Source organism: Empidonax traillii, unplaced genomic scaffold, assembly GCF_003031625.1.
Source record: "Empidonax traillii isolate 1590-97213 ecotype Southwest subspecies unplaced genomic scaffold, ASM303162v1 scaffold55:size2822071, whole genome shotgun sequence".
NCBI lineage: Eukaryota > Metazoa > Chordata > Aves > Passeriformes > Tyrannidae > Empidonax > Empidonax traillii.
Genome location: NW_020955248.1, coordinates 2,340,059 through 2,366,842, shown reverse-complemented (window position 1 = coordinate 2,366,842; position 26,784 = coordinate 2,340,059).

The following is a 26,784-nucleotide window of genomic DNA, read 5'->3' as shown; positions in this document are numbered from 1 at the left end:
TAAAAACCAGTAGTGCTTGAGATTTTTTCTATGAATTTTAGATCCATTTTTTTCTCAGAAGGTCAGAGAAAAAATTAAAGGATGTTAGCATAAGGAATCTGTGAGAACCTTGCAATAAAAATGTCTTGGCTTTGGGATGAGATGGTACACTGCTGAAACATTTACCTAAAAAAAGAATCAGCTATTAAACTCTGCATTATATCTAGCCCAGCTTGACATGGATGCTCCTTTTCAGTACCTTCTTGCTCTATGCACATATGCTGACTGACCTATATGCTCACATAAATGGAAAGAGTAGGAGCTTGTGTATTTGCTCCATGATGTTATTGATATTATTGATTATGAACTCTTCCCTGTACATATCTGCTTACCTCCTTACAGAACTTATAGCTATTCATGCCAATTTTTAGTTATATACTAAAATATGTCTGTCTCTCACCCAAGGGACCTTGACATCGGTTAAAATTGCAGCCTACACACACAAGAACAGCTCCAGAGCATGAAAGACACAACATTCATCGTGTGGTCCAATAGGCCGTGGATTCTTGTGCTTACGTGCATATGCATTTGTTTCATACAGACCCTGCCTGGGTATGATAACAGCAGCAGAAACCTAGACAAAGACAAGGGTTAAGAAGCAGGCAGAAGCAGAGACGAGATTGTGGAGAAGGTGGGGGAAAAGAAGGGAAAACAAAAAGAAAAAAGAAGACAAAGAATGTATTCATGTTTACCTCCTCTCATGTACAGACCACAAAGCTCCCTGCCAAGAAACAGCCACCCCCATTTTGCCTGCCAGGAGACTCAGCATCTAAAGAGGAACCATTTGTTCAGGGTTGCTCCCCAGGCAGGAGGCAGAGCTGGCAGACAAACACACCGTCACCTCTTGGGTCCCAGCAGCCCAGCTGCCACAATGGGGATGTCCTTAGTTTTTGCCACCCACAGCTGGGTTGTGCTCCCCAGGGGCATGGCTCTGCCAGAGGCCCCAGCTCTGGTCCCAAAAGTCCACTCTGTGAGAACCAGGACCATGGTATGGAGCAGAAGAAAGGCATCATGTAGTGGTGCTGGGAGGAAAGTGGATCCTGTGCTCGTGAAAACAGGGCAAGAGGTCAAAGTCCAACTTTCCTGACTATGTGTAATGATAGCAGGGAGGCTGGGGGACACATTCTAATGTGATGGGGAGTAAGAGAAGACGGCCTTGTCCTGTGCTGCTTTGTCTACAGCTCTCTACTACAAAGGTTGATTTTCCATAACTCATGGAGCAGCAGGGAATTTCCACCAAACTGACAGAAATCTTGTGTTGAGCTAATATTTTAAAAGGGTAAAGGAGATGACCCAGGTAATTATAGGCCTGTCAAGCTGACATCGATCCCAGGTAAAATAATGGAGCAGCTAATAGGGGGAATATAATTCATGCCCATCAGCAGGGGTGTATGGAAAACAAACCCTGTCAAATGAACTTAATATCTTTCTTTGCCTTGATTGCAAGTTTCCTTGATGAAGTCAGTGGTGTTGATGAAAAAAACATTAAGATTTTCCAAAGCATTCAATTTGGTACCACATACTAGCTGGATTTAAATCCTAGAACAATACAAAGCCGGCAGAGTATGTAGTAAATGGACTAAAGTGACTGATGACTGAAAATACGATTGAAACCAGAAAGCTGTCATCATGCAATTGTCTCATGGGTTGGGTCCCACAGCATGAGGTGGCTGGCATGATGGTATTTTACATTCATACCTGTGATCTACTCAAATCTGTAAGTAAAATCTATCATACTAAGATTGGTAGGGTACAAAATTGTGAGGAGATATCACTGATACAAAAGATTTTGTAATTTCTTGGTGATTTTGGAGCAACAAATATGCTAGAACTATATGTGCTTCAGTTCAGTCATATGTGATGTAAACATATCTAAGAACAGAAAATGTAGATGGCACCTACAGGATGAGGAACAGACAGGAACCTCTTCCAAAATGAGTTATGAACCCCAAGTAGTCAAGCACAAATATCCAGTGTGATACTACCACATAAGGTCTGATAAAATACCTGCTCAGGGCCACCTCTGAGAGCAATAAAGGAGACAATTTCATCTTTTCTTTGAAGCTGGTACAACCATACCAGAAACTCAAACTGCTCAGCTCAAGAAACAGTTTGATGGGGTGGAGATGCTTCAGAGAAGATCCAGGACAACATTCCTTGGATTTTCAAACCTGTTTTTCAAGGCATGACTGCAAGAGCCAAACTGTTTGGTTTACCATCATCTTTTGGCATCCAACAGAGAGTACCATTGATTTCAGTGGAGTAGCTCCTTGCTGAGTGATACCTGCTCTGAAGCTGGTCCTTGATGCATAACTCTACTCCCAGTATATATCTCCTCCACCTGTAAGTAAGGAACATTACTTGTCTGCTTGCCAGGACATTGCAGCAACAACAAAGATAACAGCTGAAATGCACTGCCTCAGTGCCAGCTCACTCTATAGCTGTACATTCTATTCAGCACTGAGCAGACTGCAAAGTTTCTCTTTTGCCCCAAATGGCTTCCTTTGCTTCAGAGGTACCAGGAAAGACTCAAAATTGGTGGAGATGCTCTCACAAAATCTTCCTGCTGGGAATACTAATGTGCACCATGCACTGCCCAAGTGCACACCCTTTACTGTCTAAGCCATGATACCAAGTTGAGCTAGTACAGATGGCCGTGCATTATTAATTGATTCTTAACAGTGATAAATGGCTCCACACAAGTGGACTTGTAATCTTACAGATAAAGTCTCTGGCATTTGTATTGATGGTAGGCAGCTCGTGGAAATGTTCTGGAGAGAGGTGAACTCCCAGCCCCTGTGGAATGAGAGGTGCCACCCTGCATCTTGGCCAAGCAACCATTTACTTTGTATTTCAAATAGAAAAAAGCTCATCAGAAACTTTGGGAAATAAAAAATAAGACAGAATTCTAAGCCCACTCTGGAGGCTGAATTTTCTTATTTGCTTAACATTTCCCAGGTCCAGAAATAGAAAGGGTGGCTGACTAATAGACTTAAGATCTTTGAGGTGAAATGATGCTACTGACTGAAGAATATGCATTAGCTGGCATCAGCACAGCCAGGAAAAAAAAAAAAAAAAAAAAAAAAAAAAAAAAAAAAAAAAAAAAAAAAAAAAAAAAAAAAAAAAAAAAAAAAAAAAAAAAAAAAAAAAAGGAGAAATCCACTTAGAGCTGCTTCTCCTGTAAGATAAGCCCCAGGTTCACAGAGTGAGATGCCTCCTCCCTGCTGCAGCAGTGAATTAAGTTTGTCATTTGTTATTGTGTCTTGCCAGCGTGCAAAATAGCAGCCCTGGGCTGTAATCTCCACTCATCTGAGCCTGCACAGTAATTGCTGGCAGCCATGGAAACCAAACTTCCCACAGTCATTTATAAACTTGACCCTCCTTGCTTCCTTATTGCTGTATTCAGCCAAGCCCTTGATGGGGGTAAGCGAAGAGAGAGGAAATCGTTAACTGCAAAAAAAACCCTAACGTTTGGTGGAGGAGCACAGAGAACTGGCCAAGAGCCCATCGTGCAAGTCACTGCTGGCTTTGCAGCAGGCTCCTGGTGAAGAAGATGGAGCAGTGCCATCTGCTCCGATAAGCTCCAGTTAATGACTAACCAGCCTTTATCTGCATCATGCGAGATGTGAGGATGGCATCCTTGCCTCCAAAACCCACCACCAGCTTCCCAGGGACCCTTGGCCATGCCACCTGACTCGCCTTCTGCCTGAGATGTCCTAGTTATAAACTGAGGATAGCCTATTTCACAGCATCGTGATGAAGGGGAAAGGATGAAGGCCTCCAAGTAGCCTTAAGATTTGTGCTATAGAAGGCCAAAGAACTCATGCTGTTATTTTCTTCAAGGGTACAACAAAAATTCTAAAAGTGTTTCCAGCTCAGCTGAGGCTGGAGGACCTTGCCTAGGTGACGTCCCCTGGAAAACTCAATTGCTCTGCTGAGTCCTAAAAAGACACCCAAGGAATTCACTCTCTGAGGGAACCCCTCCACCATGCCTGACCCCAGGCATCTCCTGGAACTCTTGCTAGCAGTAAGACTGGATCTTTTTGTCCCCATCTGGTCACAATTCACTATAAGAAGTGCAGGAGCGATGCAGTCCTTTGGAGGTAGTGAAAGCAGCACAAGTAACTACCAAGCTTCTCACTGCCAGCTTAGGAAGATCTGCAGGCAAAACCTTGACACCCCAAATTCAGTGCTCCTCCAAGGCTTCATTGCTCTGCTGTGGACACTTGGCCACCACTGTGCCTTGGACTGAAACTACCAACCTCATGTATATCAACCACCAAATACTCACCATATGCACAATTTTTGGATGCCTGAAGCCAGATGAGACCTCTGGTGTGACTGTTAATTTCACAGTTTTGTGGCCATCCAAACACCTGATCATTTTAGGATTGCTATGAAATACCTATTACAGCAACACAAAGCAAGGAAATAGTTGTGTGGAGTTTTGAAAGTGGCTAGATTTTATCTAGTTTAATTATTTATGCATCCTCATCTCTCACACTTCAGGAACACTAATGACTGAATACTGACAGGAGTTTCACCACTACTGAAAAACACATCGTTGACCATTGGGACCATCAGATTACACCATCTGACAAATAGCTGATCTAATACATCTCATTCCTACAATCCACTTATAAGGGTTTCTTTTTTTTCCCCTTTTTTTTTTTTGATATCAATACTATTTGATCTAAAGCCCCGTCCAAAAGGATGACTATTTCTTCTTAACATGCCACAGCAGGTTATGATAGCCTGTCAAAATGTGTTAAGCCAGGCTGAGTTATGTTAAAAGGTGACACATCTATAACAGATCAGGCATTCAAAGATGGTCTTTTCTGGCATGGTGAATTAAGAAGTATACCATCTCATTTATTTTTTTTTTCCTTTGGGAAGATGGAAGCTAATTAAGATATGCTAAGCTTGGTCAATTTTTCCTCAAAGACAGACCTCCATAATTATTTGGACCTTGTTTAAAACAAAAAGAACATGCTTTGGTATCATGATTTACCCAAGAGCTGCGTGCTAGCCATGAAGTTTGGCTATAGTGGTTAACTTCACTTATGTTCAAATTTGGTTTGAGCCAAGGTTTTCATATTGAGCCTAATGCAAAGTGTTACACCTCTGAGAAGGATTTAGTCTCTTTCTTCCTCGTAAAGTGCTGCCTGATGCAACATGCTACTCCTGGTCATAGCAAAGAACAGCAGCTGCATGACACTCCTTTTTCTTTCCCCAAATCCTTGTAGTCATTTCATCTACCTCTCCCCACAACCTCCTTATTTAATTTTCCTATCCCTCTCAATTGTTAAAAAGCCTCCATGGGACTTGTAGGAGCTTTTTTAGCTCTGTACTGTACATCACAGACTGGAAATGTTGCAGGAGCAGAGTTCCAGCAGCAGAATTTGCTGTGCCCAGTTGCACCTGCTCAGATTTGGCCTATTAAAACCACTTGAATATCAACTTTTCCCATCTGTTTTTTCCTCTGTAGCTTGCTAGCAGCTGGTTACTAAACTTAGTCATGAGAAATGATGCACGAGGGCATCTGGAAAAAATAGCATGTGATCACATAGTCAATGAGTGCACCATCATGGACTGGCGTGAAAGGTTGTGATTAGGCTTGGAGGGAAATCCTAAATTCTTGTATTTTAAACATTCAAGGTGTTTGGCTTAACATGTTAAATGTGTCTTTGGCATGATTTGTCTTAAAGAGTGACAAAGTTCTAATTAGGCAAGTCCACTATCCCTAAAGCTCTTGGTAGTTGAGAGTCCATGCATGAGTTAACCTGCTTAAAAGCTGCACACATGCAAGTTAAGCACATGCACCAAAAGCACTTTTACCAGCTAGTTGTCTTCAAGGAGGGTAAAGGGGCAGCATAGGAGCAAGAGCATCAGGTCAAGAAACATACAAATAACACCCTTCTCACAGGTTCCAGACCTATCCAAACACTCTGCTCAGCAGCGACGTCCCTGGAATCAGCTCCACTCCAGGTCACAAACTCCTTATCTGCAGCACTGGCCACAGCTTGAGTTGGGATGACCACTTGTGATTTGCCTTACCAAATTTTCCTGGGCTTCAGGAGCAACACTGAACGAAACAGAATAAACCTTCAGCTTCCTCAGCACCCACTTAATTCAGTTCCTGTGATTTCTGTGTATTGACTTGACCTAAATTATTTAACAAGTGATGTTTATTAGAAGGAGCAGCACATACATTTGCCCTGTACTTATTCTTCTCCAGGCATCTGCTTATGGATGCGGTTTGGGAGGGGGCAGGGAGGGAAGAGGGGAGGAAAGAAAGCTGCTGGGTTTTGTTTGTTTCTTTGCTTTTTCCAGGCTGACTACAAAAGATATTTTATGGGTGAGGTGAAAAAGACCCACCAAAATGTCCCATTTTCTGCAGGGTGTGGGACCTAGGCAGAGAGGATTGATCCCACTCTTCTCCCCTTCCCAGCAAGGCCCACAAAGGTGCTGTTCTGCTGCTGGCTAAGCCAGTCCACAGGACAGTAGCATCCTGATGTGGGAGCTATAGCTGCATTGGTGATCTGTGGCACAGAGGCTGGTTGCAGGTGGGAGTGAGCTGCTGGGACAGAAAGGCAGCAATATCCCCTCCGGACAAGAGGAGGGGACCTGGGGGTCAGTACCAGTGTCATAGGGGCTCAGATCTGATGATCTGGAAGAACACTGTCAGCTTCACAGCATCAGGCACAGACCCTCACAACCACAGGCAGCAAGTAATAGATAGGAAGTCTTGACATTTTCTCTCAAAACTCTTCTAACGACACTTCCATGCATCCCAAGTCACCAATCCCTTCCCCCAGAATGTAGCTGTAGCAGGATCCTTGTACACTGGGCTTAGCATAGCGTTTGTTAGCTTTACTCTCTTTGGAGGATTAGATACTTTACAGCCAGTCTTTATGCCGTCAGCTGCTCTATCCAAAAGCAGTGCCTGAGATTTGGCTTTTAAAAGCTGTTTCTGGGAGTGCTCAGTGCTCTGGTAGCAATGCCTCCATGAGATTTTGCACTTAATGCTGCTTCTGAAGTCCATCTGTTCCCCTCATAGTAGCAAGGTCAGGCTGGGCTCCACTCTTTTTTTACCCCAAAGGATCAAGAGAAGTGAAGGAAAATGTGATGACTCATTTGAACCCATTCTTCAGCAAGAGGTAGGAAAGATGCAAGTGGGAAAGTGCTAGGTCTGCTTTCTCCAAAATCTAACTGCACATGGCAAAATGGGCAGGCAGAGCATTGATTGTTACATTCTGTAAAGCAAACAGGATTAACAGCTCTAGTGCTGGTCAAATACAGAATTCGATAACAGGAATGGAAGGGCTCAAATGACATTTTGTTCACCCCATTTCCCCAAGGCACCTAGTGCTGTGCCTAGTATGTTCTTAAAAGCCTCCCACAATGGAGATGTCACTGCCTTTCCAGGCAACCTACTCCACTGCTTTTTCTGTCATTGCTGTCAGGAAGTTTTGTCCTCATGCCAAACCTAAATCTCTCTTTCTACAATGTAAGGCCATTATTTCTTTCCCTCACCAAAGCAGGCAGGAAAAAAAAAAAGGTATTCCTGTTCTCTGTACTGTGGCTTTTTGTGCATTTAGAAACCATTGTCATCTCTGCCTTCAATCATCTCTTCTCTCATTTAAGCCTAGTTCTTTCACTATTTCCTCCCTCAAAATGTTTTCCACCATCTATACTCTCTATCTGGATGTCACCAGTTGGCTCAGAACTCTCTTCAAGTGTGGTGATAGCGTGTCCAGAAGAGGATGCAGTAGTCTTCCAACTGGTGGTTTTCTTCCTTGAACCATACACTATTTTCCAGGGTCCCATTAGCCATTTCAAATCCTGCCTTCCAGACGTGTGTGGAGCCCTTCCCAGCTCACCCTCATCTGATAGATTTAATAATTCCTTAGGCCATCCACCAAGCTGTTTTAATGAAAACATGGTATTACAGGAGACACAAAGTACCCACTCAATAAATCTTTGCAGTCAGACAGCAAATCATTGAAAACTTATCTCTAGATCTGTTTATCCCTTTTCCATAAGACTATTCTCTAGTTTGCGTAGCTCAGTGGTTACAGTAGAGTGACATCCTTCTGTTGCCATGGTTTGTACAGGCAAAGCACTAGCGGTGTAGTAGCATGAGTAACTCTTTCTAAGAGGTGCACCCTCCAAAGAGGTGGATTTTTCCCTTGTAGGAGCTCCCAGCACAGCAGCATGGCTATAGACAGTTGAGCTCCACATCTAGTTACTGCAGTAAATGAAAGACATAGACTCCACAGTGTATAAAGGAAGGGAAAGCTTTCTGGAGCCATTAAGTTACTAATGTCCATGTACGCAAACCTGAAAGAAAGGTGCTGAATTGATGGATGTACTTGTCATATTTATGGTTTGTAGCACAGTGATGAATGTGCTTTGTGGTTTATAATGCAATGCTCATTTAACTCTCCTTTTTAAGATCAGGCTGATTTATAGAAGCCGGTAATACTATTGTGTTTCAGAGGGGTGACAGGGATAATATTATAGTGCAGAGGTTTGTCAATTAGTCTTGTATGACAAAGCCAGGCTCCAAGTGGCTGCCTCTGATTGGGAAGATTTAACCCTGGCAAAAATGGATTCCTTTTAAAGGCATCTCTGGTGCTGGACTGAGCCACTGATTCATGTCCTTACCCAGCATTTTGTGGAACTCCTAATTTATGGGGCTAGAGCTCCAGCTGTCTCAGTAAGTCAACTCATAGAGGCGTGTTCCAGCACAGAGCTCATCTCCGGCTACAGCTGACCAGCACAACAGATGTCAGGTACCTCAACCCAGCAGTAACAGCACACCCCACCACAGCCCCTGCACTACTTTTCCAATGAGGGCTCACAGTTTGGAGTACACCTGTTTTTATTACCCATGGTGAAGCACTTGATTTTCTGAAGTCAGGGGTCCAGTGTGCACCAGAAAGGGTGAATGCAAAATCGCTAATCATGTGAGTCAGTGCAGGCATCTAGTACTAATGAGAGCTTTAATTTACCAGACTTAACACACACCAGCATTCATGTTTTCAACCTCTGCTTTGCTATGTACCCTCTGCTGACTTTTTTAGCAAGTTTCTTCCTCCTTCAGCCTCATGTTTCTCCTCTTTTTAAAGCTAATGGAAGTACTTAGCTCACACACGTAATTAGCACAAGGGCTGCACTCTAAAACCAGCAGGCACATGTGTGTTTTAAGCTTTTTCACCTCAGGAAGGAAAATGGCAGAAAAATAAGCCTGTGTGTAACACAAGATTACATCATACTGTTTCTGGTAGGATCTTCCATATTCATTTACCTCAAAACGCTTTGCAAAGTTACTGGAAATGCAGCTAGTTATCAAGCTAAATATAGCAAAACATCTGAGGTGGAGGCAAGAAATTTGGAAAAGTGAAAATGTGTGCAGACAGAGAAGGCAAGATGGTCCATTTAAATCTGCCAACATACCTAGTTATTCTTCATTTGCTTTCTCAAACCCTCTGGACTAAGTTTACTGCTGCAGATTTTTATGACAGCTGCCCCTTGGGAGCCCATTACACACTCGATTTAGTCACTGGGACAGAGACATTTTAAGCAGCTGGATGATGTGAGAAACAAAAAGCTGGGTGCACAGCTGCCTGGTGCTGGAGAGGCACCTGGAGGTCAGGATGAGAGGTGGGGACTGCCTCGTTTCAGCAGCAGAGGAGCAGACCTGGCAAGGAGGTGCTGTTGGGGATGAGGGTGGAGAGGTGCCTGCTGACAGAGGAGTCCCGGGGCAGAGCTGGTACAGGGCTGGTGGCATAAAGACGTGGTTGGGTTTGGGGAGGAACCTCACCAGGCTGTTTGAGGAGGCTCAAACAAAACCAAACCCTCATGACATAGGATGTTTTGGAAGGCTGCTGAGAGCACCTCAGCTCCAGCACCTCCTATGATAGCCCCAGGAAAATGCCTTTCCCCACAAAAATAAACTATCTGTTAGCAGTGATGTGGCAGTCAGGCTCTGTCACCAGAAAGGCCCCAGACAGCCTATATATTGCTCTGATGTGGGTCTCCTACTGCTTAGTTCTCACTGCTATTTTTAGGCTGAGGCACTTTATGCCTTCAACTTTTTCTTTTTTTTTTTTCACCATCAAATGTCCACGAACTCTCTCGCAGTTGACTGAAATTTGTATCCTTCAGCAGTAATAGATCCATCAAGACTAGGCTGAGGTAACTGAATGCAGAAATGCATATTTGAGATGCTGTTCATTTTAATAAACTACACTGCATGAATGGAATAGATATTGAATTTAACACATACTGGCATGAAATAATTCTTACTAAGTGGTGTCTGGAGTCAGTTTTCAATCTAATTTCCCCTTTGTAGATTTTTTTCATAAATACATTTTATAAAGATGAGCAAATTAATTTTTTTGGCACGTACCAGATTTTCCTTATGATGAAGAGGACAAGTACAGTTAAGCATCCACCTGTACACTTAAGGGACTGAGATTGTTTGTTGGCCCTGATAAGCTGAAAATCATCTGAATACATCTCATCAGAACAAAAATTGAATTTTTCAGAGGTCCAGCAGACTTTTGGAAAGCTAAGGCTTGTGTCAAGGTTAATTAGGAGATAACTTTGGAATGGCACCAAGGTAGCTGGCCCAACAAGGAAGACTGAGCCATCAGGCTGGCCCTCACCCAGCCCTGTGAGGCTCTCTGAGACTGGATGCAGCCGTGCAGCTGGAGAGCTCCTTCCCATGCCCTGGGGTGAGCTGGTGAGAGGGATGGCTTTGCTAAGGCAAAAGGCAGCTCTCCACAGCAACCCCTCTCAAAGCTTCTGCCCTTTCTCCCTGCTGTACCCTTCAAAATGGGGCTCCAGCTGGAGGGTAAGAGTTCCATAAGACATGGTTTCTTTCTCCAGACAATATTATTATTATTCAAGCCATGAATTGTACAGGTACAAAGCCAAGAGGAACATCATGATTATCCAGCCTGCCTGCAATGGGCAGTGGGAAGAGAGGTGGTGTTCATCCTCATCACCAGCCTTCAGAGAGGACAGCCTGTGCACAGATGGACAGGTTTGGTGGATGTTTCCTGTTAAAATGAATAGGAGGAGGACAATATAATATATCGCAGTCATTAAAAAGAGAAAGATGTTGATTTGCCCAAAGGCTTTACTACAGGACTTCAGCTCAAAGTAGCTTGCTCGTTGTGCCACATGGCCATCATCTGTCATCTGTCATTTCACCCCCTCAGCGGAGCCAACCTGTCTGAACAAACCCCTCTTTCTGGCTGCTGTTTTCTCAGTGAAATCCGAGCCAGCCTTTTCCTGCATGACAACGCTGAATCCAGCCCAGCCTCTTAGCAGTTAGAGCTGTTGCTGTCTGATGTGTGGTTGCTTTCAGTTCGGTTCCTTGCAGGGGGAAAAACAAGCCTCACCAGAGGGTTCCCCAGCTTTTGGCAGAGCACCCAAGATGGTACAGCATGTGGAGCACGCTGCCATTCCCTGAAGGTGTACATCTAGGTCCAGGCCACTGCAGGGACGCATTGCCCCACTCGCCTCCTTGGAGAGGGACAAGCACGCTCCAGCTCTGCCCACCAGCAGATACCTCCAGCTGATTCTTCCTATGAAGAATATGCACACACCAGGCTTAATCCACAGGTCATGGGACTTGAACCACATCTAATCTTTCAGTCAAGGCATAACCTCAACAGGTCTGGGAAGACTCCAGTGGAAAAAGGACTCTCCACTGCCCCAATTTCTTGCAGCTCCAAACCAATCGCATAGCTGCGGTGAGTAGCAGAAACCAAGCTGCAGGCATGTCAGCAAATAACTGTTGTACAGACTGTTTGTTGTCCACTTGACGCCAGTCCTTGTCAGCATCAATATCCCAATTTCACTTGCTACAAACAAAGGTTAAGTGAGTCCAATTACTCTAGTAAGGTAATATCAATAATGCTACTAATTACAGCAATTGCATTATGGATCATTAGTTAGTGATTATGACTTTGTCAAGTGCTTGGCAATTTTATGCAAGAATCACTCACAGTGTGTCATGGAAAAGAAATATCTTCTTGGCATTGCTGGTTTCGAGTCAGTATAAATGATCTTAAAAGTTTGTGTGAAGTCTGCCAAAAGCTTCTCAGGAAAAGAGATGTCTGCCTAATATTTGCAGTTCCACAGCACGAAACAGGAAGAGAATGATAGTAAGAGAGGGATGGAGGAGTCCTACCATACACAAATGAGAATTCATAATTTTGAATCTTGAAGAATTTAAGAAAATAGGATCCCATACAAATAAAATGGACCGAGTTTGTGTGAGGTTTTCACATGTTTTTGTAATAAGAGGCATTACTATTCTTACAGCCTCCCTGGAGAGCCTTGGCATGTCTTATTTTATTTGAATAAATAATTAATTTAGTTTAATTAAGATCATCCAACAGCCTCAAGACAGGTTTTACTAATTCAAGATTCGGGGGGGGGGGGGCTAAATATGTAGATGGTATCCACAGAGACTGATCTTTTTCTTTAAATTGAATTGGAGATGGTTAAAAGCTGTCTCTGTCCTGTAAATTTTCCTCTGCAAATTTTCTGTAGCTCTGCTGTCAGAGCAGTGGAGATCAGAGACAGTATGTTCCACAAAACTGGCAGGAACCCTCTCTGTGACCTCTTCTTTGGTCACAAAAACATGAGTTCCAAGTGCCTAGATCACACTGAGAAACTTTTTGCTGATTTAACAGCTTTTCCAGGGGTTTTACCAAGACCCTCTCCACCTGATCATATCCCATATTTTCAACCCCTTCCTTAAGTGAGTACTAAAATCATTCCAACCCAAGTTTAATGAAAAGTAAATGGGAAATTGAATTTAAAGTCAGAGAAGAGACCATTAAGATCCACTAATCTCACTCATGCACATGACAGACCATAAATTTCACCCTCCACTTCTTGCACCAATATGCAGTAGAATTAAAATGCCTCTTCTAGAAAGCTCCTTGTCGGGAAGATGATGAGCTTCCTCGCCTCATCATCCCATTAAAAATTCAAGGACTCTTTTGCATTTTGAAGGGTCTTATGAAGGTCTGGAAACCTTATGAAGCTAAAGCAAACAGCTGGAAGCAAGATTTATTCATAGACAACCCAAGGGTGCTGGAATATCCTTAGAACATTTAGGCATCTTGTCTGCAAAAGGCTTGACCTCTACATCGTGCTCTGCACTTTCCTTCTGGACTTGTAGAAATCAAACTGGCAAAACAACAAAGGTGAAAGTCCAACACACAAGAATACTATAACCTACCATTACTTATTATATTTTCAGAAAGAGAGAAAAATATTTCTTGATACTTCGAGCCTTTAGAGTGAAATTCACGGCTATTTAGTCATGTTAAGTTACATGGCTGGACAAGTGGTTCAAAAATCTAAGGACCTCAAAGAGTATAAGATGGTAAATATGAGATGAACATGGCTGTAGAAAAGTGGCACCCAGGAAATGCATCATCCCAGATCAATTTCTGCCATGTTCTGTCAAAACTAATCTGAATAGGCACCAGCACTCTTTTGGCCATAAAGATGTAATACAAGCAATCGTGTATTTGCACTGCTTCTGTCAGGGTTAGAGCAAACCAGTGCAGTAGGACTGTGATATATTCAACTCACACATGTTCAATATACGACAATGAAAACTGAGAAGACAAGGACTTGACCTCATTTGCCACTGCATAACCCCTCAGACTTGGGAATATGGCTTAGGCAAGGCTAAAAGCAATATTCAGTCCATAATCATGTGAAATATTTAACAGAGAAAGCAGATGCTTAATAAGATTTTAAATGACTCATTGGAGGAAACCTTAAGCAAGAGACAATATACACAAGCACATTAAACAGGACAGCAGCATGGTTTTTCCTATTGCCTTTTTAATGTACAAGCAAACAACCAAAGAGAAAAAAAAATTTTAAACTATTGTAATAATGCAGCTCCTGTCCATATCATAGGGATACCAGCTGGAAAAAGACAGATAATTCACCTCCATTTTCATTTGGCAAGATCAGAAGATCAGATGAATTGTGATGGTGTGCAGCTTTGGGTCGCAAGAGTAAAATATGCACTGTTTGTTCTCCATGGCCAGCACTGATTTACCCTTACTTGAACTGAGAGGTTATTTAAGCAGTAATTTCAGCTTCCTGCAACACAGAAGCAATAAATGGATCCTCTCATGCATTTGAGACATTTTTACTAAGCACATTCATGGGGAGACAACTGTTGATTGTACTCCAAAGGCATCTGAAATAATAATTATGATAACAAAATGTCACAGGAAAAGTATGGCTTCAAGCACACCTGCTGCTTGTTTCTCCCTGATGTGCTCATAAATTTGCAGCTTTCTCCTCTTCTTTCTTGGGGCTCCAGGGAGAGAGGTGGCAGGGTGGGGAGAAGAGAATGAGATGCAAGCAGCAAGGCTGTTTATTGCATTCCTGGTGACTGAGGTAACTGGCCCTTGTCATTCATTAGTATGTGTTGAGCAACTTCATGGGGATGGAAAGTGCTGCTGTACAAAAGTATTGGGATTTAATTTCTTTTTTGCCATGGGATGATTTGGCCTGTTCTGAAGACCCTGCATCCAATGGTTGTGTTTTAAGTGATTCAAGAAATACAGTCCAGACTTGATATCTCTGTTTTCCCCTGCCTACAAAGGCACAGAAGGGACCATAGCCTAGTTCTGTGCATCAGTATGCCCAAGTCCATGACAGGTGGCTGGAACCACTGTTATCCTACCTGCTGCTTTGTGGTTTGTGCAACCTGATTTTTGCCAGTCCCATCAGCAAGGGTATGGGGAGACTTATCTACCCAGTCCATCACAGTAGAAAAGAGACATCAGCACCAACAGTTCCCATCCAAACAATAAAGAACATGGTTTAGTGGTGGACTTGGTAGTGCTAGGTTAACAGTCAGACTCATTGATCCTAAGGGTCTTTTCCAATCTCAGTGATTCTATGGTTCTGTTACACAGCCTGAGGCACAAGGAGCAGCCCTTTTGCAGGCAGGTACAGACCCTTGCTAGCTGGGCTGCAACATTTCCATGACCTAACCCTCTGGAGATGTGCTATATAGGATAGCCAGGAGAATATAAGGAACTCAATTAAATACTGCCTCTGGGAGGAGAAAAAAGACTCTCTTCACTCCACAGCACACTGTATGCACACCCCATTACCACAGTCAGGCACAAGACAACAGTGCCCGAGTACTGCACGAGTGTAGAATCCCCTTCCACCTGCTGTCTCTAGTCCAAAATTATGCCTTTCACTAGGAAATGCAAAATGTGCCTCATGTAGTTGAAAGAGGGCTGTGAAAATTCACAAAGCTGCCACTCCATCCCCAACACTGGGAGCATGCACCACACTGCTAAAAGAGGAAGTGCAGCTGACTGATTCCTGCTTCCTCAGTGCATCTATTCCTAAGCAAAGCATCCCTTGCTCTTACTATGCTAGGACTAGTTCCCTGGCTGAACAAAACACTGCAGGCTGCAGAGCTGTCATTTTGCCACTGCTCATCAGCACTAAATTCAGTTTGGAAAAGGAGAAAACAAAAAGAAAAACTTATCTGTTGGTTCTTGGCACTAATCAGTGAAAATCATTTCAGTGGCACCAAGTGAAGGTAAAGGTAATTGAAATGCAATGGCCAGCAGGCTGACCACCTCTAAAAGTACAGTCTGTGTGCCAATTTAAGAATTATTTGGATTTTTTTCTCAGGTGATTTTCATATGTATAATTACATTTGCATATAGGACCCCCTGTAATATGCCAAGTCAACAGCTCTAAAGATTGCCATCCTGTCTTTTTAAATAAAACAGATTAAATCCAGGGAACAGATGCTGCCCTCTCGAGGAGTCTCATCCTGTCCGTCAGAGATGCAGCTACTCTAGATTGTTGTACAGTTACTGGCCAGCACTGATACAGGTACTAGAGTAATCAAAGACATTTGATTACAATCTTTAACAAGACAATCTTCAACAAAGACATTTAACAAAGACATTTAACCACATATCTCTACCTCTGGCCTTTAATTGGGAGCAACCACCCCGTGGTTCTTGAGCCAAGACTTGTGAAGGTTTCCAGTGCAGCTCAGTTGTAGGATATGTCCCACAAAAGAGGCATAGCAGTGCAGAAGCTGCAGGTAATCCAAATCCCTAGATGTGATGGGAAAGGGATTAAACCACCAAAGCCCCATCCTCATGTCTGAGTCAGACACTGTGGCAGAGTAGTGGGGAGAGGGCTCTCAGCCAGGCACAAGAAGTAGGACACAGTGACGATGTGGATGATGATGATTAGATTTATTGCTAATGCAGTATCTAAATATTGCCAATGCAATATCTAAATGTTATCATCTGTTACAATGGATTATAGTATAAGCAGGTCATGGTCCATGGTCACGAGCTTCAGTGAGCCCCCCCTGCTGTCTAAACTCCTCAGAGAAGCCTGGCTGCAAATAGGTCCACTTTGTGTCAGATTTGGTCAACAGTTTAAAGAGTTATACTATAAGCAGGTTTGGCTAGAAATATAGAGGTTTTGTAGTCTTTGGCCTGGCAGAATTCACAACTACAAAAAAACAAAGCACCTATGTAGCGACTTTAGGATTTTATCTCTGTATTTGAATGAATCTTAGTGCTTTTTACTCATCTGTCCAAAAGTGAGTTTTCCCTACCTTTGGACTGGATGTACTTTACAGGCTGCAACTTTGGGAGACCAGTTTACCCACTTTTCCCAGTCTCCATCAGCATTTTATGCCCAGCCTGACTGTAGCTCTTGGCCAGTGTCCAGTCTGCTCATACATGAGATGCTAGTGTTTCATTCTGTGACTAAAGAGTCAACAAAGCACAGATCCCAAAAACAGAGGCTTACAGATTGCAGAGGATTTGATGTGGCTGTCTCCATGTAGCTCAGCCTGTGATGAGCAGCAGTGACGACCTCACCCAGATCATCGGTTTGCACACATCTGAATGCAGCCTTTGGAGATATGAGATATGAACCAGCACAGCTCACTGGTTCACATAAAACCAGCCTGGGCCAAATCACCTTTTCTCAGAACAGAGCTGGGTGTAGCTGTGTGTAAATGCTGCGTGTAAAATCAAGTAACAAAGACTCAACCTGATTACCAGCGCAATGGCCTCCTAAAAAACTTGGTCACCCCCAGTCTCCTCTGTATCTGAGCCAGTTTCATTCTTAATTTCCCAGACCCAAACTATCTTTCAGTGAGTCTGCTTTTGAGATTTGTTGCTTTGCAGAATGAGAAAACTGGCTTGTTAAAACATCCAGGTGGAGAGGGTAAACTGCATTGAGTATCTCCTCTATCTATAATTCAGGTGCCAAACAGAGGGTGCAAACACAGGCCACAGCAGATCATGCTGATTATTCTGTCAGGAACAACTTAGGATGGCAAATTTTAAGCTCTTACTTCTGATCACGAAATGCCTGCAAACACATCAAGACTTTTGTACCTGCACTCATTATTCAGAATTATTTGATAAGCGTTATGTGCAAACATGTTTAACTGCACGTGGATCATCCACAAATTGTACGGCGTGACCTTCATTGAAGAGTTCAACATTCACAGACTGCCAAGGGGCCTGTCAACCACACCATTCTTTTCAGCCCTGATTTCTTCAGGCTGAAAAAAAGGGAGCCATTCCCAAAAAGAAGTCAAGCAGGACATTATGCTTTTCTGTGAGATAAAATATGCCTTTGGATGGTGAAGGCAAGGTTCAAATTTAGAAATATTTTAATCCTTTTCTGTCTAAAGGATCAAGAAAGGCATAAGCCTGATCAATAGACTGTTTGAAAAACTTCACCTCACACTTTCTCTTCATGGTCTCAAAAGGTTATTGCATTTGCATACATGAGGGTGATCCTCTTCGCAGTGGAATCTCTCTTGCTCCCTGCCTTTCACATCTGCTAATTGCTTTAGCACTGTGGGTCTGACTAGAGCTATTAAGTGGCCTGTAGTGTCATGCACTCCACTTTGTAACACAGATCTCACAGATGCACCCACTCTCCTCCTTCTCCATTTGCCTATTTTAATTTTGTTCTCTTTCTCCTGGAACTAGAAAAGTAGGAAAGAGGAAAGAACCACCTGTGACAGACACCAGTGATATTGCTTGATAAAAGGAGCTCCTACACTACAGTGATGGGTGAGAGGAACCTAGGGAAAATCAAATTTGACTGACAGCATCAGTGCTGAATCTCTCGCCTGAGGTATTGACATTATAGTGCTAAAGGTCCCTTCTCTAACACAATAATATTTCATATACCTGCCAAGCACGCTGATTTGAATGTATTCATCTCTCACTTTCTGTCACCACCTATCATGGTTCATCACAGTCACCGTTGCATTATTAATAATCCTTCCTCTGTGTATATGTGCATGTTTGTAGCCCAGATGGAAAAGAGCTCCACCTGATCAACAGCAATCTCAGCAGAGGGCACCGTCTGGGGATTTGGAAAAAATTCACAAGTCTGCTCTTCTATGTCAGTTTGAGAAACAGTCCACCACTAGTTGAAGCATCCTCTCCAGCTGGCCACACACAATACAAGTGAAGGATGAAGTGACAGAGAAGAGAACAAGGGATTACTTATTTTAATGGAACTAGTCAGGAAGCTATGCTGATAAGATCAGAATATAAAGAATGGGAAGCTGAAGAGGGATTTTGCCTCAAAACTCTACAGGAAACCACACAGATAACAGCTTTGCCCAGCCAAAGTGGTCACTGGGAGAACATCATGAAACATTTTAGTGAGCTGACAGCATTGTCAATAGGATGACACTATCCCATTCTAACCGGTGAGATGGGAAAACTTGTGTCTGGTGACTCAGCAGAGCAATAAAGAACCTCAGCTATTAGTCATGGCTGCTGTTAAGGGAAAAAAAAAAAAAAAAAAAAAAGAAGCCAGATCATTGGCATGAAAAGAAATGTTAGGGACACTGACATGAAACCCCTTCTTCAGAAAACACTGGGAAAAGGCATTAAGAGCCCTGTGTTTCCCTTAAGACCAGAAAAGTCTAGTGGCTCTCCAGGACACAGGAATGTAACCAGTGATGTTTCCAATGAAGAACCCAGTGCTAATAAGTTTCTTTAATCAGTGTTTTGCCAGAGGGCAAGCTCTCTTTCAAACAACTGCATGTGTTCCATCACCACCTTCCTTTGAAAACAGAATGGCAAACAAAATCAAATCCCAGTCCCCAGAAGTTAAACCCTAGCTCATGATTTCCTCTGAGTGTGCCATGTATAGCACATTAGAAGGCTCTCATTTTATCTTTAGGGCCCAGCTTTGGAAATGGCAAATCCTTCATCATTGGCAGAATCACCCTGGAACTCATGTCACAGCAGATTTGCAACTTTACGTGTTCTTTGTTCACTGTTTTCCCAAGTAGGTGGAGTTTCATGGTCAATGAATAATGAAATCACCTCTTTCCAGTGTGCAAAACATGATGGTTGTTGCCTTCCTTAAGAAAAGACAAGGCTGAATGAATGCAAGAGCTGAATCCATGCTTCAGCTCTGAACACAGATACCAATTACTCTTGAGAGTGCTCAGTAGCCAAGCACTGGGCTTGGAATGTATTCCTTTGACAGAAGGCTCATCTTGTCAGTCTGACAATAATGTTTGATTCTCACAAGTGCTTCACAGAGCGCCATGTACATCACTAACATCTCTTTCATCCGTCCCTTGTGGTATTTCAGACCTTGTGGTGACTTTTCCACTCTGGCTGACTCCTTGGCTGCAGAAGTGCTGCTTCACCGCCTCTGCAGCCATGTGCTGCTCTGGCAGCCTGCTGCAGCGTGAGATTGGCAGTGGTGGAACTGAGGCACAGGTGCACTAATTCATGACTTTGGGCAACTGTGAAGGTGAGTTTTTGTTAAGATCCCATCTGGGAAATGAGAGAAGCCAAGTTGAGGTTCATGTTCCCTTCGGGTGACTCCAGAGGCAGAGACCCTTCACCAAAGAGTGGTACACAAGGGGAGGCATGTTTAAACTCACTCCAGCTGCCTGCCATGCTCTGACAGGAGCTGTCCAGGGAGATGTCCATCTTGCCTCAGGATTTTTCAGGTTTTGCCCCAAAGCATGTTGTGATGGTTCGGACTTGGTTCCCTGCCAAATGCCCAACCTCCCAGTAGCAGCCCCTTTCTTCCCCCCTTTCTACTTCCGTCAGGGCAAAGGAAAAAAATTATGCAAATTGAAGAACCCGAAAATTAAGTTAGTTATATAAAAAATATATTTTATGTATATTACAGTTAAGATGCTTTGTACACAGCAAAAGAGAATCCAAACACCCCCCGAAGGGATAGGGAAAGGGGAAAAAGGGACAAAAGGAAACAAAAAGGGACACCGAATAGATATGCGCAATCAAACCCAAGAACTAGTAAAATAACTAGTAAAACAAATCTCACCACGTCCCTTAGAAAGAAACAGGATTGACACACGCACGGCCAGCACTCCCCAAGCCTCCACGTGGCAGGTCAGTGGATGCTGCAGGCCTCAGCCTTAGATAAGCGAGACCAACACAGGGACCCACTGTTCCCGAACTCCGGCGGAAGAGAAGAAGAAGAATGAAGGCCTCTCCTCCCTTCTTATTTATACCACGATTTACGTAAAAATCGTATGGAATACTGGGAACACTGCCCCTTCCTTGGTTACAAACTAGTAACCAGGGAAGGCCTAGATTAAAACCACCACACATGTGATTCAATACCTGCCCTTTTTGCATTGCCTCAGGTAGCCACAAATGTTGTAAAAGGTTATGAAATTAGTCCAGTCTCTTTAAAACCTAGCCACAGCCTTTGCATCCATGACCTCAGGGAGAGAGACAACACATTCCATGGATAAATTACATGCAGCATTTTTTTTAAAAAAAAGATTTCTTTTTATCAGCTCTAAAGCTGCTGCCCTTTAATTTCAGTGAATGACCCCTTGTTCCCATGTTGCAGGACAGAGTTTAAAGAAAAAAAAGAAAGGAAAGAAAGGAAGGAGCAATCAATTTCACTTTCCATCTTTAATCATTGTGAATGTCTCAGACAAGTCTCCCTCCAACTAGTCATCATTTCTGGCTAAAGAGTCCCTGCAATCTCTCATCATCTGTAAATTCAATGACACTTCTATCTTCACTGACCTTCTCTGGACCTTTCAATATTTCCTACATTTTTCTTCACCTGACAAACAATGATTTCTGACCCACCATCACCTCGATCCTTCCTATTCTCCTCTACAAGGGAGCCTGTTGCATTATTCAGCCAGTCCCTGACTATTGCTTCCTTTCTGCTTATTTAAAAGTAGATACTTGAGTCCCTGTTTTCAAAGCAGAGTCCTTTATTTTAGGTAGATTGTCAGTGCAAGAATAAGTTGATAAAAACTTTACATAAACCCCAGAAGAAAGCTTTTAAAGTGAGTTATCCCCTCATTCCTACCACTAACATACACTAGCAGAGCTGGATATTGCTGTTGATAAGCCTGTAGAGAACAACAGGAGCAATTTTCATTGCTATGACATCAACTTGCTTTGGAAACTGCTCATAGTTAAGCTCTTTTGGGATTTTTTTGCCCTTAAAAGAAACTGTAGTTTTGGATTAGGGCTCAATATGGGTCATGGAAAACACAGTATCTGTTGCTATCAGAAACTGAGTGCATTGGTCTGTGTATTCTCTTGCTTCACTGTCCTTCTCTATAAAATAGTTAATGATGCTGTTGACCTGCTTTGAAAGAACATTGATGGCTGCTAAGGAAGAGCTCTAGGAAGGAGCTGGCTCTTATCTCACTGACTTTCATTTAGTTTCAGATTGAGGGGCATAGAGAAGAGCCACACCTCCAGAACATTACATCTCTCCGTCCTCATGGGACATGAAAGCAAGGACACGTTCTCCCACAGCCCTACCCCCTTGTGTCTTACAGCATGTAGCCCAAAGCACTGCCCAGGCCACCAGTCTGTCTGAGCAGAATACATGAACTTTTTGGAGCCAAGCTTTCTCCTTCCTCTCTCTGGGCTTCTTCAGTCAGCAATAAAACATTCCATGTTGAAGACATGGCAAGTGTCAGTGCTGGTTGTGAAGATGGCACCTAATGCAACAAGCCAATGTCATTCGTATGCCACACCTGCTTCTGCAGGCTGTCAGCAAACTTCTTCAGTGCGGCAGCACTACACTAGTTCCTTCTTTCCAAATTTGCTGCAGACCCCTGGCAGCAAGGCACTGATTTTTTTTCCATGAAACCTGAGATACTGAAAAGCAGCTAGAGGCTCCTGACAGTCCTTCCCATTCATCTCCTTGCTAAGACTTCCTTCTTCCCACAGTACTATTGCACTCATGCTCAAACTACCCCAGTTTAACTAGATTCTGATGCCAGCTCTCCAAAGGACAGGTCTCTGATAGTGCAGGGATGGGATGAGAAGAGAAAGTTTCTTTTTTATGCCTGACACTTGGAAAAGTGATGATTACCAGGTGTTGTGCTAGCAAAGGCCAGGATGAGTGACCCCCTAGAAATCCTGTGCCATATCCTTTTCATGCTGTGAACCACTGACCTTGAGTAGAAAATAATCTGCTATTGAGCAACATTATGATGGAGTACATGCAACGTGGCACCTCTGCTGATATTTGTCTGTCTTTGTTTTACTATTTATATCTGTAATCATCCTGGAGAGAGAAATTAATTACAGCCTGTCTCGCTATCCAGAGATTTTGCTCATATTACAAACCCCTGAAAGCACAACTCAAGCAGTTTCTGATTATCAGTGAAAGCCTCAAACTGAAATACAAGCTTCTTAATTAATCTCTCCCTCTCTCCCCTTTTCAAGTGATGATTTCATGATGTTTATGGAAAAAAACGATGAGAAGAAGAAGAAAGCAGCAGTGAGAGACTGAGAGAGAAAACAATTTTCTTCCATTTAGAAGATAATTGCAGGGGAGAAGCTGGAGGTAGATGCTGGCTGAAGATTTCAGGCATCATGTGTGGCATTTCTCGTCTAGAACAATTATGGAAGTTGGAAAATAAAAACTGCTCATCCCATTTTCATGGTCCTTCACGTCCCCAAGGTGCTCAGGGTGTTTTAGTCCATCTTCTACTTGCTGAAAAATCAGGTATTTTCTAAAGAAATGGGATTCACAAAACTGCGCAGAGGAGTTAATGCACGTGTGTCTGTCTGTTCAGTTGTCTGCCTTTCCTTCCCTCAATCCCTGGAGCTCACTGGACAATTTTAGCTGATTTTATCTGACATGATAGGCATAAATGAAAGGTTTTCATTAAAAAAAGCAGACGATGTCTGGGTAGAGAACAGAGTCCCTGTGTCCCAAATTATGGAAAGTCTGCAGACTGAACTCACAGCTTATTAGACTCAAGACAGCCCCCATGGACAAGAAACCTTATAAATGCCCCGACCATAGGAAAAGTTTCAATTGGAGTGACTCAATCCAGGTCTCATTAGTTCCAATCGTCATCAACTATTCACTTTTCTCCTTTCCTCCTGTGCCTCTTACAGACTCCCAGCAGGTTTTCAGTAGCGTTTCAGCTTTCAGCAGTGTCCTTTCCAGGCACTGACTACCCTCCCTCTTTTTGGTCCTGAACAGGGAATAGGGATGGGGAAGACAGAATTGCCACCTCTGTCCCCACTGCATCTACTTGTCCCTCTGGATGCTTAGGCAGAACAGAGGTTCTGTTTTCCCTGTTTCTCTTGTAATGATATAAAAGGAGGAAACTATCCTTTGCTCCCACCCTCCTCTACACTGCCCTCAAATGAGAGGATAACTGTTCTTTATGACCATTTCTTCCCAGGTGAGTTCCCCTTCCTAGGTTACTGCTAACCTATCTGCTAACCTGCAGCCACTCACAAGGATGAGACCTTGCCAAGGCCCAAGGACAGCGATGGAGACCATCAAGGGCCATTTATGTATTGCACAGCCAGCATGGGGGCAGGGAAGCATCACTAACAAAACTCAAGCACATGCAGCTGGGGATGCTGGCAAAGGCAGCAGTCCTTGGACCCCACCTGGACATCCAATCTGTGGATGTGAGGCAGCACAGCAAGGGCAGGGACTCCCTGTGTCAGAGCAGTGCCAACAGCCAGGACAACCTGCTTAAGGCTGCTGGGGTGGTTAAGTAGGTTAGTTTAAGCTGTATCACTGTCCCTTACTGGAGGGTTCACCACTTGACTGCTTGCTTTGGAAGGGAAGAATGTGATGGAGTGCCTCCTAAGGGGTTCCCATACAAAGCCCCTGCTCAGCTCTCAGATAAGCAGCTTGTTTCTGAAGGCACTGTTTATGTCTGAGTTAATTCCTCTCCCTTAGAGGTTATGGAGGGATTTAAGCAGTTCATTTTCAGAAAAAGCAAGGAAGATTCTCTCCCCATGGTGTTACCTGTGGGAATCCTGAAGGAAGCTGGGTGCTTCCTATCACGTAGGAAGCACCTATTCCTGTCTGATCTCTAAGTCAGCAAAAGCTGTGCAGCTACAGCTAAGGAAAATTCATCCTTGTGTTTTGGAAGGGAAAGTCAAGCTTACTGTTAATTAAAGCAGGAAGTGTAGTGTAGTTTTTTCTGTTAAGACAGCGTAGATAGGACCCCACATGAGACCATGTCCTTGCTGTACAGCGGATTAGAAGAAAACAAACAAGCATGTTGGGAAAAGCAAAGATTGCTCATTATCAGCATTTCCTAGAAGACTGTCTACAGAGCAGACCATGAGACCCACAGGCATGTCAGAAGAAACTAGATGCATAAGTATTGTAAGTCATGTCTTCCAGTGGATAATTCACTGGATCTGCAATTGTTACCTTGCTTTCCCATGGAAACAAATCTATTAAAAAAGGCTAATAAACCCGTCAGATTCCAGTCCCCCTGCCTTTACAAGAATGAATTCTGAAGGGGCTGATTGTGGGACCAGTCAGCTTGGACAACAAGGGTCAGAGACTTTTATGTCCCAATAAGCCAGTGAACAAAATCTTGCTGAGTGCTGAAGAGAGACTCTTGAGAGACAGCTGGAAAAAAGCCTTTAAGAGTGAGCTCAGTGCTCATAGAGATTAGAGGAAGAGAATTCTGAGGATACCCCAACCATGAGGAAGAACATATCACTCCAAAAAGCACAAACCCTAAGGACACCGTGTTGGGAGGCTCATATCTCCCAGTGCCTTTTCTCCTGCCAGGTCTCTTCTGTTCTGTGCTTCCTGGAGATCCCTCTTTTGAGCACAAGGGCCTAAGTCTCAGAGCATCTCCATCTGTGCCTGCCTCCTGAAACAAGAGGAAAAGCTGCATAAAAGGAGAAGAGGAAGGGTAGGAGTCAGCTATTTAGGAAAGCTAGATAAGACCCAGAAGACCTAGTCGGCAACTACTGAAAAGGAATGAGCATCACACTGCAGTGAAACTCTGCTCAGCTTTTCTCACAGATGTTTCTGACAGATGTGTTCAATACCCCATGTCTCACTTCATTTGGCTCCCCTCTCATCTGTAAGCCAGGGATTTTGATTCAGATCCTTTCATCAGACCCTTTGCTGTCTGATGGCATTTTTCATGCATCCCCTGAAGTCTGAGGCTGGACAGATCTTTGAGAGTAGACACCAAAAGAAGGAGGCCATACCACAGCTGACCAACTGATCTGTGAGCTGCCTTACCTTGAAATACAACTTAACCTAAATGATATCAGGCAAGGAAGGTAAAGCTGGCTTCAATAAAAAGCAAATTCTGTGGTGAATGCTCCAGCAGCAGTGTTACTTGGTGAGAAAACCAAGTGTAGTGGAAAAACATAATGAGATGAAATCATCACTCATCCTCTTTGAGTTGACATGGAAGAACAAGCTTTCTTTTTTCTCTGATCCCATCTTGAGCTGAGAAATAGAAAGAAAAAAGCATCTTCCTTGAATAGAAGGAAGCATCCTTCCATGGCAGTGTGCACTTGCAACCCAGGAAGCCAACCATATCCTGGGCTGCATTAAAAGCATCATGGCCAGCAGGTTGTGGGAGAGGATTCTACTCCACTCTCATGAGACCCCATCTGGAGTGCTGCATCCAGCTCTGGAACCCTCGATAATAAGGACATGGACCTGTTGGAGTGAGTCTGGAGGAGGCCACACAGAGCCCCTCTTCTATGAAGACAGGCTGACAGAGTCAGGATTGTTCAGTTTGGAGAAGAGAGGGCTGTGGGGAGACCTTACTGCAGCCTTTAAGTACTTAAAGGGGGCTACAGTAGAGATGCAGAGGGACTTTTTGTATCATCACATACCCATAAGGGTATGTAATGATACGACAAGCAGTAATGGCTTTAAACTGAGAGGACATATATATTAGATATTAGGAACTAATTACTGTGAGGCACAGGAACAGGTTGCCCAGAGAAGCTGTGGATGCCACTTTTCTGGAGGCACTCAAGGTCAGGCTGGATGGGGCTTTGAACAACCTGGTCTAGTGGATGGTAAGTCCATGGCAGGGGATTTGGAACAAGATGAGCTTTAAGGTCCCTTCTAACACAAACCACTCTGATTCTATGATCTTTTTAAAGCACTGTGATCGGACAAGGACTAGAACAATGGAATAAACATGGAGACATAGAATGAGCTTTTTAGACCCTGCTTTTCACAGCAGGACGGCACTTGAAGGCAAACCTCCTGGAGTTCTGCAGACCTGACTATGCAGCTATTCAAATGTAATGTGTGATGTTCTTTATAACCTGTAGCCTGGCTGACTCTTGTGGTATGTGTTGCATTTGAATGCATTTCATTGCATTGCTGACTAACTCTTAATTTCTCCCT